Here is a 13573-nt window from a genome sequence, read left to right as displayed (position 1 = left end):
GCGAGTTTTCTTTAAGAGAGAATTTTTTTTGTATATATGCATAATATGAAAGTGACGACGTATTTTAGCATGTAATCTCACGAAAGTATTAACGTACATATTTAAGGTAACTTTATGCAATTGCATTTCAAATGGCAAATCTGCTTATTTCAAGGTGAAAAGGGAAAAAGTAAAAAAAAAAAAAAAAGAATAAATTAATTTTAAAAAAATTTAAAGATATAAAAATTAAAAAAAGTAAAAGTAAAACCAGGTTGATATATGTATGTAGAATATAAATAAGTGGATAAATAAGATTATATGTCGAATATAAATAGGTATAGATTAAAAAAAAAAGCCAAAAATCTGGAGCAAATTTTTTGCTTAACACAAGCTAAAAAAAAAAATGTTCGAAAATAGAAAATAAAAAAGAACGACAGATTTTTATAACATTAATGTTTTTAAAAGAAAAGCAAAATAACATTTTTTTTTATTTTTATTTATTTAGTACATTGTATATACCAGTTTTTGCATTTAAACTGGCGGTTTTTTGCATTCAATCTGGCGGGTTTCATACGATTTAACCTTATATACAATTTAAGCCCGTTTTCTCTTTAATTTCTAAATGAATAACGCACGAAGACAATGAAATTATTGTTGAAGTGAGAAATTTGATCATTGATCTTGTAATTAACGAAGAGAAAAGGGTAAAAGAAGTATCAGATCTCGTGTATAGAAGTGAGACTTTAATACGACGCCTGGTCCATCGATATATATCAACAGGTGATATCAATCCTGGTATTAGAGGTGGTTGGTGGTCGACAGTCAGGTTGTACTGAGGAAATAAGAAATAAGCTACATAAGTTAATTGGAGATAACAGAAACTGTAATCTACAGGAGATTAAGGTATAATTGGGAATTGATGTCATCAATTCCCAATTATACCTTAATGTATTGTCATCAAGAGGCCGTAACATAACCATGATATTAGCATTAAATTGTTTAAACATAGTCCAGAGTGAAGCAATAAATGCCGTAGGGGTGACAGCAGATATCTTTAAAGGATTCTTAAATACACTTAAAATTATTTTGGGGGAGGAAGAAGAGTTTACCTTGGTGATGAACAACGTTAACTTTCATCATTCATTATTAGATCTTTATGACATTATCCCTATGATATATTTTTTTTACTATGATACTCACTTTTTCTTTCAACGCCTTTGTTTTTTTGTAAGTAGCGTATTTTTGTTTTTAAATAATGATACATGTATTACTTTTTCTTTTACATTTTTCTTGTTGAAATATATTTCGCTGTTCATATAAAAATAAAATAATAAAATAACAATGAAACTTTTACGTTACACAAAGAATATATATAAAACAAACAGGGGCTCAAAGAATATACGGATGACTGGTGTCACCACAATCTTTTTATAGAGTCCCTGTACAATAACATTTAAAGCCCATATGGCTTTAGTAAATTCACAATAAAGTATTTTCTCTGAAAAATACTACGTGAAGAATAAAAACTCATATATACATACATACTCATATATACATATACACATATACAAACATACCTACATATATGTCAGAAATTAAAGAGATGCAATTTCATTTTTGAATACAGTTGTGCTGTATTTTGGATGTGACGTTGTTTCTCTCATCACGAAACATGGTGTTTAGAGGTAAACTTTATTTTTATTTGGCTATTGATATTTATTGTATAAACAGTATATCTTTTTACAGATTCTTTTATTACTAACAGGTCAAACATCTGCTCTTGGAGAGCAAGAAAATGGCAATTTTCTAGGAGCTCTAGACATGATTTCAAATCATGAAAAAACATTAAAAAGCCATCTGGAAAACGTAGCTCGTCACCAAAAGGAGGGAAGTTGAATGCAGGCACACTATCTCTTATGGGAATGACAGAATGAGTTCATACGTGAGTGTGCTTCATTGGTTCAGTGTGCCCTTTTAATGGAAGTGAGAGAAGCTGGATACTTTACAGTCATTATCAATGGGACCCTAGATGTTTCACACACTGAACAGGTCACTTTTATTCTTCGCTTTTTTTATTTCAGCGTCAACAAAAAAAGCTGGAGGTAAAAGAGCGCTTTTTTTGCGTTGTAGAAATGGAGAAAAAAAAAAGGAGTGGATATTGCGAAACTATTTATAATGTTTTAATAAAAGTAAGTCTTGACTTACAGAAATGCCGTGGCCAAGGTTACGACAACGGCTTAAATATGGCTGGAATTTACATTGGAGCACAAGCATTAATTTTACAGAAAAATTTGTTAGCCCTCTATATTCCTTATGGCGTCCATAGCCTTAATTTAGTTAGAGTACATGCAGTTGAATCTTGTGCTGAGATGAAGACATTCTTCGGTAATATCCAAGCTCTCTCCGTGTTCTTCAGCTGTAGTCCGGCTAGGTGGAAGATTTTGCAAGAATTAACTGGAATTTCTCTTCACAACCTTTCTGATACCAGGTGGTTAGCTAGGATTGCCCCGGCTGTTAAGCCAATAGTAAAACAACCAAGGGAAATTATTACTGCACTTAATCGTACTATAGAGGATCTATCGAGCATCTTTTTGTAGAGGAGGTTTATCGAGCATCTTTTTGTAGACTTATTTATCATGATTTAAATAATACGAAGAATGTGTAAAAATACATATATTCTTAGATGAATAACAATATAACTTATATTTTAACATATTAACATATTAAGACATTCAACTTTTGAACAATTAAACCATGAAACTTGGTTACTTAACAGCATATTTTAGTGCAGACTAAAACAAATTTTAAAACAAATGTAAAAATATTCTAGTTTTAACGACATTTAGTTTTAAAAGTCGCGCGAACAATTCGGGCTGAAAGATTTTGGGCCAAAAATTTACGCCGTGTATAGTCTTTATATTAGGGAAAGCTGGCGCATAATGGAGTACTTTAGGAGAAGTCATCAAAAATCTGACAAAAATGAAATTAAAATGAAAAGATTTTTTGTTTTAAATGACAGAATACAACACAAACCACTACCTGAAAAAAAAAAAAGTCAATAGCATTAAATAAAAAAATTTTTATTCAATATCTTTGAAAAAATATTTTTGAAAAATCTTTGAAAAAAAACTAGGCAAGTGGCAAAATTGGGTATACAATGTAACAATAACAAATTTTTTTTTTTTTTTAGTTCGTTTATTTCGCCGTTAAAAATATTTACAATGTACAACAATATAAAAAAGTACAATTGGCTGGAACAAGAAGAAGGCAAGGCAAAAAGTACAATTGGCTGGAGCAAGAAGAATTAATTAGCTTTATCACCGAGCCCCAATAGCAAATAAATATCCGTAAGATATATGCAACAGCATTTTAAAAAAAAAACAATTTTAAGATGTTAAGAAATAAAAAAAAATCAAAAAAATAATTAAAAAAAGATTAAAAAAAAATGATTAAAATATAGTAATAAAAAATGACAAAATTTTCTGTTTTAGGCTATAAACTGAACGCAATTCGATATATAAATTGTATATATATATTTTTTTTCGAAATAATTCGAAATTAAAATGATAAATTCTTCTGCTGCAATATCATAAAATATGATAAATACATTAAAATTCTCAATATTGACTTTGCTCTTTTTTTAAATGGTTTTTTTAAATTTATGGTGCTAATTTAATTTAATAACTTTTAAAAGTGAGAGAGAAAATCTACTATATTAAAATCCGTAAGTACTAAATAACGTCTTAATTTAGATTTGAATTGCGGAAATGTTTTTCTTTAATATTAACAATATGCTGAATGTTTTTCCACAAAATTGGTCTTCGTACTGAATAGAATAAAAACATAACTTTAGATTATATTTTTGAGTTACAAAATTATTTTCTGAAAATTTGGTGGGGTAATTATGGCTTAATTCTCTATAATAAGGATAGAATATCATTGGAGACAGCCCATGCTTTATTTTATACATGAACTGTATGACGAGGAACATGTTGATTTTAAACACATTTAATGCATTAAGTTTACGTAGAAGTGGCTCACGAGGCGCAGTTCTTGTTGCTCCAAATACAATTCTACACGCATATTTTTGTTTAGTATAAATTTTTTTTAACTTATCGTAGCTGGGGCTTGCCCATGCAATATTGCCGTAAGTTAAATAGCTATGTATAAAGGAAAAATATAAACTTTTTAAAGATCTAAAAATGGTTTTGCTTTATACATCATTGCAATATTTATTAAAAGTTTTCTTTCAAGAGTTCTTATATGTTTCCTTATGATAAATTTTCGTCTAAAATAAAATTAACACCTAAAAAGTTTACAGTTGTTTGTCCAGTAATATTTATATTATTAATTTTAAGATTGGGTGATTTTAAAGGAAGGTTTCCTGTTTTGGTTGGTTTGTGAAATAGAATATACTTAGTTTTGTTAACATTAAGTGAAAGTTTATTACAAATAAACCATTTGTTTACTTTGCCTACTTCTTCATTAACTACTTTAAAAAGGGTTTTAATATCCTACAAGAATAAAACAGATTGGAGTCACCCGCAAACAAACTAAAATTTAATAAGTTCGAGGTAAGAGATAGATCATTTATATGAAGAGAAAACAGTAACGGTCCTAAGATTGAGCCTTGAGGAACTCCACATTTTATTAAACTTTTTGTTGTTTTGACATTTCCATATTAAACGTATTGCTGTCTATTTGATAAGTATACTGTAAACTAGAGTAAGTTATTGTTTTTTATTCCATAATGTTCAAGTTTTTTTAAAGAATGACATGGTTGACTGTGTCAAAGGCTTTATAAACAATGATCAATTATTATTGATTCAAGAACCGACGGAAAATGTGTTAAAGAATCAAGTTTTAAATTGTAATAAATAAAACAATTGAGATGTTTTTTAAATCGAAAACCTTCTGGAGATTGTTTACTGTTTAACTTGTTTGATTTAGTTGTTTTATCATTTTCAGAACAAAAACTAAGTTTATCTTCCTGATAAATACGAGTTTTAGGTGGACTTCTTAAAGCAATAGGTGATAGTAATGTGGAAAGCTTTAAGTATTTGCAGGAATAGGGTTTATACCTCAAATAATGTACTTTTCATTAAAATTCTTTTTACATAAAACAGAATTTAGTGAATGCACCCGATCACTAACGGTTTACAAAACGAACCAGATAATTCATCAACTGTTGATTTTTCAACGGAAAATGAAAAGAAACAACTTTTATATCTTTCAAAGAACTGTTGTATCCAGTTTTACAGCCATATGTAACACAATTGTTAACCATTATATTCAGCTATTTGGCACCCAAAACTTTTTTTAAAAAAAAGTTTTGGGTGCCCAAATATTTAAGTGGATCATGAGTAAGGATCCCTAAAAATTGTATACTTGCAAAAATTTTGGATCCAGCATAATTATTTTTCAAAATATTCCAGTTTTTGCTTATGGTACTCATATTACCCTAATCTACCCAAAACTATGAAAATATAGTTGTTATAAAAATTGTTAGTGATTATATTATCAAGTAAAGTAAAAGAATTCTTAGTTATTCTGGTTGGCTTATTTATTGTTGGAATAACATTATGTTGAAGAAGTTTATCTATAAAATGTTTAATTTTATTTGAAGCTTGTCTTAACAAGTCCAAATTGATACCGCCGTCAACGTAAGTATGCGTTTGTTCTTTATTGACTTATACAATATAATTACTAACGTTTTTTGTGGTTTTATTAAAAAGTTCAATGCACAATAACTCACAACCTGTTTCATTAACGCATAGGTCATTACGATAGAAAAAATTAATTGAATTGTGAACAAAAATACTAACGCCTCCGCCACCATAACTATTACTTTGTCTTTATAGTTTAGCAATTTGAGTATAATTGTTCTGGGTTTATTTTTTATTTTCTATACGTTAAAGCGTCTTTCGATACGGTCGATACGATACGGATACTTTCAATAATTATGTTACTTATTTTTAACTGATCATAAAATATTTGTTGAACTTGTTTTTCAGTTCGAGGTTGTAGAGTTTATTCAATGTTTAGTTTACAAGTAAAATTTAGCTTTTATCTTTTTTTTTCCTAAACCAACACACTGGTAATGTGCCCATCTGTGGCAATCACTCCAAGAAACCCAACTTTCTATACTAGTCGAGAAATTTTCTTGACATTAAAGACAGGAAGTGTCTTCCTCTGAATTTTTCACCGTTTTCTTTTGTTTAGATGCTGTTTTTTGTCCATCTACATTTTTTTCTTGTTTTTTTGACGCATTTTTGTTCGCTCTTAAACTATACATCGTTTTTTTACAAGTGTTTTGCGGTTCACTATATCAAACGCTTTTGCGGTTCACTATATCAAACGCCTTTGCGGTTCACTATATCAAACGCCTTTGCGGTTCAGTATATCAAACGCCTTTGCGGTTCATTATATCAAACTTTACTTGGAGAGGTCGATAAACACACCTTAATTAAATTCTCCGTTTGAAAAGAATTAATATTTCATTTATAAAGTATAGTATTGCTTGTTCCGTTAAAATATTTTTCTGAAATCCAAACTGCTTTGAATAAAATAAATCATTATCTTTAAAAAAGATATGCAATCTGTTAAAATATATATTATAAAAAAGGTATATAACCTATTGTCATAATTCGTTCAAAAATCTTAGAAAAAATTGGAATTATTGATATTGGTCTGTAATTCCAATATAAGTTGTATCATCTGATTTAAATATAGGGTTAACTTTAAGCTGCTTTAATCTTTTAATGAACACTTACATATTTTAAGTAATTTTTGCGGCTTTAGATTCTTTATTGACAATAAAAGTTGTTAAATTCATTTGCTATATTGTTTTCGTTGTCAATAGCTTTATTTTTAATATTTAGAATTTTCGGAAAACATGATTTATGGATATAATAATATATATTGCTAATAAAATAATATATTGCTTTAATATTATAAAACTGTCTTAATTACACCGAGGATGTCGATGTTCGTTTATAACTTCTCATATTATTTATATTGAAAAACAATTATTAGTTAGATAGACTGCTATATGACAGGACGCCCTAACTCAATTTTCTGAATTCGCTAGTGAAGGCCACTATTCCTATCAAAGTGGAAGCATTCTTAACGTTGTAGTAATACTTTTTGAAAATTTCTTTCATTATGCCAAACAAATGTGAAGTTGTGAATTGTAAAGGGAGTTATTATGAACTTAATAAGTATCGTGTTTTTAAATTACCTAAAGATAAATTTGAGAAACAGAGATGGATTGCCGTGCTTCCTCCACGTAAAGATTTTGTTATAGAGCCATCTAAATTTTTATATGTGAAAAACATTGACCTGAAAATAGAGAAATGATTAGGCTTCCTGGTGGCTATACTCAGGGCCTACGATACGGGTTTCGGAGTGGGGGGCAATATCGTCAATTCTTAAAAAAAGTCTTCTATATTTAAAATTTTCTTAAAAATAAAAGTAATTAAAAAAAGTCCTTTAGAAAAAAAGAGAGGCCACGTGCTCTCCCCCCCTGGTGTTGTCGGACCTGAAACTCGACCACAATGTGCTCCAAGTATTTTTAATGTTCCTTTTTCTTGTCTACCAACACCAAAGTCAGAGCTTCGCCAATCTAAGCGTGAGGATCAGCAACTTAATTTTTTTTTTTTTAAAAAAAGACAAAATAAATTCGTTTTCTGAATTCTATCTTGACAAAGATTTACACAAAAAGTATGAAAATATTGTATATTTTGGTAAATATGTAATATTTTGGCAAAAAGATAAATTCATATGTATTTTTATGTCAAAGGATTTTAAAGAGAGCTTTATGACAATAATTGTTTATAATATGTGTAAATTGTGTTCGCCATTTACTTTATTTGCTTTAAAACATGGTATCAGCGATCCATTTAGCAATATATTGAATCCCAACAATGGCTTAGTCTTCTACTCACAGTTTTTTGAAGCTATTAATTTAGTTTATAATTATAATCTGCATGTTAATGGTATTATTGAAAAGGTGACAATTATTCTTTCAGGATATGAATTTGAAATCAATGATGCTGTCAAGCAAAATAAACTGAATTTTATTGCAAGAAAATTTAAACTATTGTGTTACAAAAGTTTTTCTATAGCTAATTATTGCTTTGCTATTGAGCAACTACGATCAACTTTATGATTTTTTAGTGCTTCCAAGTAAAGGAAAGCTAGAGTCTATAATTTCTGCCACAAACATTGATCTTGTATTACAAAAAACATTTAAAAAATAAAGAACGATCATCAGAAAAACAGATAATCATAAAATCAATCGGCAATACTGCAAAATTTTCAAAACAATTACTGACTATTAGGCCATTCATCCACTAGATCATCAGCGAGTTTGGTTTATTTTGTTTGATACATTTTAACTTCTTAAATGATTACATAATAACTGGATTTCTGAAAAATGTCAAAAGTTATCTCTTGACAATAAAAACATTGGTTCCTTTACTGTCAAAAAACTATATCAATACAAAAAAGATAACATTTTAAAATCAGTTCCAATACCTGTTGTTTGTCCTTCTAGACTTCAACTAAAAAACCTGCAACATGTTTTAAGAATATTTAATGAGAAAAATTGGTTTGAAACTAAAAGGAGTACATGAAACATCTTTTGCTTTTTTATTCAGTCTTTTCCAATCCTCTTTTATTCAGTCTTTTCCAATCCTCTTTTATTCAGTCTTTTCCAATCCTCTTTTATTCAGCAGGCTTTAGATTAGTGGAATACTGTTAACGTTTCTGCAAAAGGAAGAATATTAGACTAAGAGACCACAACTGATCTGTGCAAGATAAAAATTCGAATAACCTGCAATTATTGATAGACTGCAAGCATATGTTTCAGTCGGTTTTGATTACGTCTTGCTTTGTGAGCTACAAAGTGACAGAATTGAAGAAGAATTTTCTGTTTACAAGCAATCAACAAGGGCAAATGCTTTTATGGCAGCTGAAGACATTTTTTCTGCTTTTAAAAAGCGTTTAACTCGATTTGCTGCAACATTTCTAGAATTAGTGGAAGTAGGGCAACCCATTAAAAAAGATCACACATGTGAAGGTTCAATCAGTTTTGAAGATGGGACCTCAATTTAAACTTGCATTTGCGATGTGAGTCTTTCAGAAACTGAAGAAAGCTCTGCTGTCTATGAGGCAGGGTGGCTGTAGAAAAAATGTGAACTAATTTATGCTGAGGATGAACCTATACTAACAAATGAAACTAAAGACTTTATTGAAGAGGTTTTATGAGGATATTTGACAGTTCCTTATGAGTGTACTTATCAGCTAGTTAGAATTGGGTCATGCTTTGTGAAAAAAACTAAACGCAGAGTATGTTGTAGAAAAAGACTTATAAACATTCTGTCTATAATGGATATATATCATGAATAAATCTTTGATTTATTATCAAAAAATCTTTAAAGGCGTTTGGCAAATGTTCTTTTACATGTAATTCAGAATTTGGAAAAAGAACAAGCAAAAAATGGATGTCTTTATCAATTATCGATTAAAAAAGGAAGCCATGCCGAGTAATATTTATTTATAGATTGACTTAATTAACATGTTGTTAATTTGCTTATAGAGTTTTATATACTGACTTTATTTATATATATATATATATATATATATATATATATATATATATATATATATATATATATATATATATATGTATATATATATATACTTATAGATTCCATTTCTTTATAAAAAAAGATTTTAGATTTTAAATCATAAGTCTATATTGACTTTTCAACGAAAAAAATAAAAAGTAGACTAAAATATATATACAAATAGGAGAAATATTGCTAAAAATATATGAAACATATTGTTAAAAACAGTGTCACATCTAAAAAAAGTTAACACATTTCAAAATTCAAAAGTTTTAATTATACCCAGTTCTATATTAGTTAAATGCAATATGAGCTTCAGCATATCACATGAAATAATAAAATTCTGCATCATATAAAATGACACAGTTAAATTACATTAAAGTTCATTTTAAGCCATATTCATCAATCAAGACAAATTTTACTAAAATTTTAATGCAACCAGTGACGGATCCAAGGAGGGAAGGGGGGGGGGTTGATAGGGGTGTGCATTTATCCCCTTCCCCAACCCACCAGAATCTGAAAGTCCTAAAATATCTTAGAAATTGAGATTGTTCTTTTTTTTTTACGAGACGCAGATGTACTAAATACAAAAATGTTTCAATATACCCTTCCCCACCTCCTTCCCCTCCATACTAAAAATTCCTGGATTCGTCACTGAATGCAACTGATGGCGGCATTTTGTCATATGATAATTCAAAATCAATTACTATTTAATTTTTTCCACATCAGAACAAGGTCTTTTAGCAAAAAAGCATTACATAACAATAAATAGTACGAAGATTTTTTATTTTGATAAGCTAAAAATTAACCCGGAAAGCACAAATATCATGAAAATTTACAAAACCTTTAAAAAGTAATTTGATATTGCATTTATTTTAACTTATTTTAATATTTTTTCTACCAATTATTAATGATTAGGATAATATTGTATTTAGTTTTATTTATTTCAATACTTTTTCTACCAATTATTAATAGATTACATACCGACAGAATTATTCAACAATATTTAAGTTTTTAAAAAATTATAATAATCATAACAATCCAGAAAAAACAAGTACCACTACTCGACACTAACTTGACATACTTTGTCAAGTTTGATTTTTTTTTTTGATTTTTTTTTTTTCTTTTCTTTATTTCGTTTCGATAGTTGTTTAATCTTTGTTATATATAAAATATAATTACACAAAATATATTTAGCAATATTTATTTCTTATTTACAGCATTACAAATTTTCTTCGTTTTCAAACTCTTCTACTTTCCTTGCGTACGACCTTTCATTTTGACATATTTTACAACATTCACAAGCTACCTTTCCATCCAAAGATAACTAAGTAATAATAATAACTTTAAAACAAGTTGAAAAATAGAACAAATAATTTTTCAAAACGACTTTTAAATTGTCACTAAAAAACATGAGATTTTCTAAACATTTTTAAAATTAAATTTTATTATAATTAACTATATTATTTTAAAAAATAATGTATATATATATATATATATATATATATATATATATATATTATTTTTAAAAATTTCAATATCTTTTGTACTTTTAACAAAAAAAATGATTAAACACGCTTGTTTATGCGTACCTTGTTTTTCAGTGATTTTACATAGTCTCCATGCATGTTATTCCCACCTGCGACAATACAGTTAATGTAACTGACTGCAATACACACTAAAAGCAATACGAAGGTGACTTTAGTTTGCATGTTGAAACTCCTGAAGTTTTCTCAATTTGGAAAGCGTAAATTTTTTTAAAGATTTATATTGGTTTGTTAATGAACACTAATTACTGATGGCTCTGTTTGCAAAGTACACGTTAATTTTTAAAGTAGGGTTTTAGTGTTTTTATTTATTTTATAATAGAGCTTTAACTTTCTATGTTTGCCTTATTAATTTGAACCGTTTTACTTTCTGTTTATTATTTTTTAAACGGGAATAAATATTCTAAATTAATACAAGCATTTTTTAAAAGTTAGCGGCGTTTTTTTATTTGTATTTTTTTGTTTTAATTTTCTTTTTAGTTGTTTTCTTAAGTTTTTAAATTGTTTTCTTGAATTGTTTACTTTTCTTAAATTGTTTACTTTTCTTGAACAGACTGAAAAAACTCTTTGTAAAAATAATTTCTTAAAAATAACAGATGATTTTTATTTTAAAGGTATTTTTTATAGCGAGGTTTATCTATGTTAAATATAGAAATACTTAGAGTACATTTTAAGTATTTCCTTTCATGATTTAGTTGGTCGCAGCTAGGATAAACTGTTCCATTTCTTAATGAAAGAACACGTGTGCTCTCATTTGGAAAAAGGTCTATGCTTCATTTAAATTTTGAGTTGCGAAAAACTATGCCAAGCGGGCATTTGTTTTTAAAGTTCTTAACGTTTTTTAAACATCTTTTAAACGTTCTGAACTTTAGAACATTTAAAAAACGTTTAAAAGATGTTTTGAGCGTAATATTTCAAAACAATAGCCTGCTGAGTGCCTGGAATTAACAAAATTATAAGAGTTATTACTTTTGTAATAACTCTTATAACCTCAGTTCTAATATTATTAAATTAATATTATAACTGAGCAACTATAAACAAACCAAGCTGCTCATGGTGCACCATGTATGGCTTGGCAAAAATGCAGTGGTTGCAAACTGAATGCAAAAAAAGTTTTTTGAAACAACAGTTGCGGGATCACAAGAACTTGGTGGCTATAAACAGACATCGTGAACAACTGAACAACAAAGTTTAGTTGTGACAAACGGAGTGTCCTAACGAAATATTCATGCGAAAAAATTCTTTTTGCAATGGTCTATTACAAAAATATTTTTGACTCGTCAATTTTAAAAAATGTTCTGTAATTAGCAAAAATAATGAGGCGTAGTTGTAAAAGTTAGCTACTTTTAATTTACTAATTTCCTTCGTACGTTTTTTAAAAAGCTTCAGTAAAAAACTTTCTTAACTATATTCAAATGTTTGTGTTCATTGATATGGGTATGGGATATAAAGGTATGAGTGTCAAGGACGACAAGAATATGACTTTCAAGAAGTAGGACTCACTTTGACAAACCATTTTCTTTTAAAAGGTAAGTTGATCTAATAAAGCAAAAAGCAAAATTTCTATCAAGACCTAATAGCTCATTGTGGGGCAGAGGTAAACTGTTTAATTTTTACTTTTCAAATTTTGGTCAAAATGAAAAAATCATATAAAGATGAAAAATTCGGCCAGAAAGACAATTTTAAAACATTTTTGTACCTTAACATAAGTTCATAGACATCAATTATTGAAATAAAACAAAGAAATATAAAAGTTTATTTTAATAAAATTTCTTAATATTCCCGACCTTTTTTTTAACACTTAACTTAACAAGCACTAGGCCGCACAACTTTAAATAACACTCCCACATATATATAAAACTTTAAAACCAAACTTGCTGAACTCAACTTAGGGCATTAGATGCTAAGCCAATTATTATATCCAATTATAGATTTTGTCTTTAAAAAACCGAAAAATACGCACGAAGAATGGTTTTAGACTTATTGTACACCTAAATCCGTTAAAAGTACTTAAATTTTAAATAGCGTTTAGTAGGTAACTTTATTTTTAATGTAGGTTGCCATAGCAACTTATCTAAAATGCTGTTTTCTTTTAAAAAAAAGTCTATTTTAAATGAATAAAATTTATTTTATTCATTTAAGTTACCCAAAAAACCTCGAAAAACAGCATATTTTATGTAGAAAATAATTCCTACATAGACCCTAATAAATATTTAATTTTATTTTACGAAAATCTGGGAAATTTGGGACAAAAATGGTTTAACTTTTACGCATATTTTCTTTAGTGTCTAATACCATGAAGAACAATATTATTACAGATAGCATTTTCCAAGCAAACGACATGGGTCAGGTTGACCCTTGTTGTAAGCTTACAAAATATATCCAGTAAAATACCCTGCTGTTTATCTAGTAGAA

General features: G+C 28.2%; 1 long non-coding RNA gene across 1 annotated transcript; it reads right to left on the bottom strand.

The window, feature by feature from the left end:
• Positions 1-10799: 10799 nt before the first annotated feature.
• LOC101237281 (uncharacterized) lies at positions 10800-11351 on the bottom strand. The gene is made up of 2 exons (XR_010637157.1): positions 11204-11351; positions 10800-10938 (listed from the first exon to the last, which is right to left on the bottom strand). It is a non-coding gene; the product is annotated as an uncharacterized LOC101237281 (long non-coding RNA).
• Positions 11352-13573: the final 2222 nt, after the last annotated feature.

The sequence above is a fragment of the Hydra vulgaris genome, chromosome 03, assembly GCF_038396675.1.
Source record: "Hydra vulgaris chromosome 03, alternate assembly HydraT2T_AEP".
Lineage (NCBI taxonomy): Eukaryota > Metazoa > Cnidaria > Hydrozoa > Anthoathecata > Hydridae > Hydra > Hydra vulgaris.
This window is presented reverse-complemented; position numbering and strand designations above follow the sequence as displayed.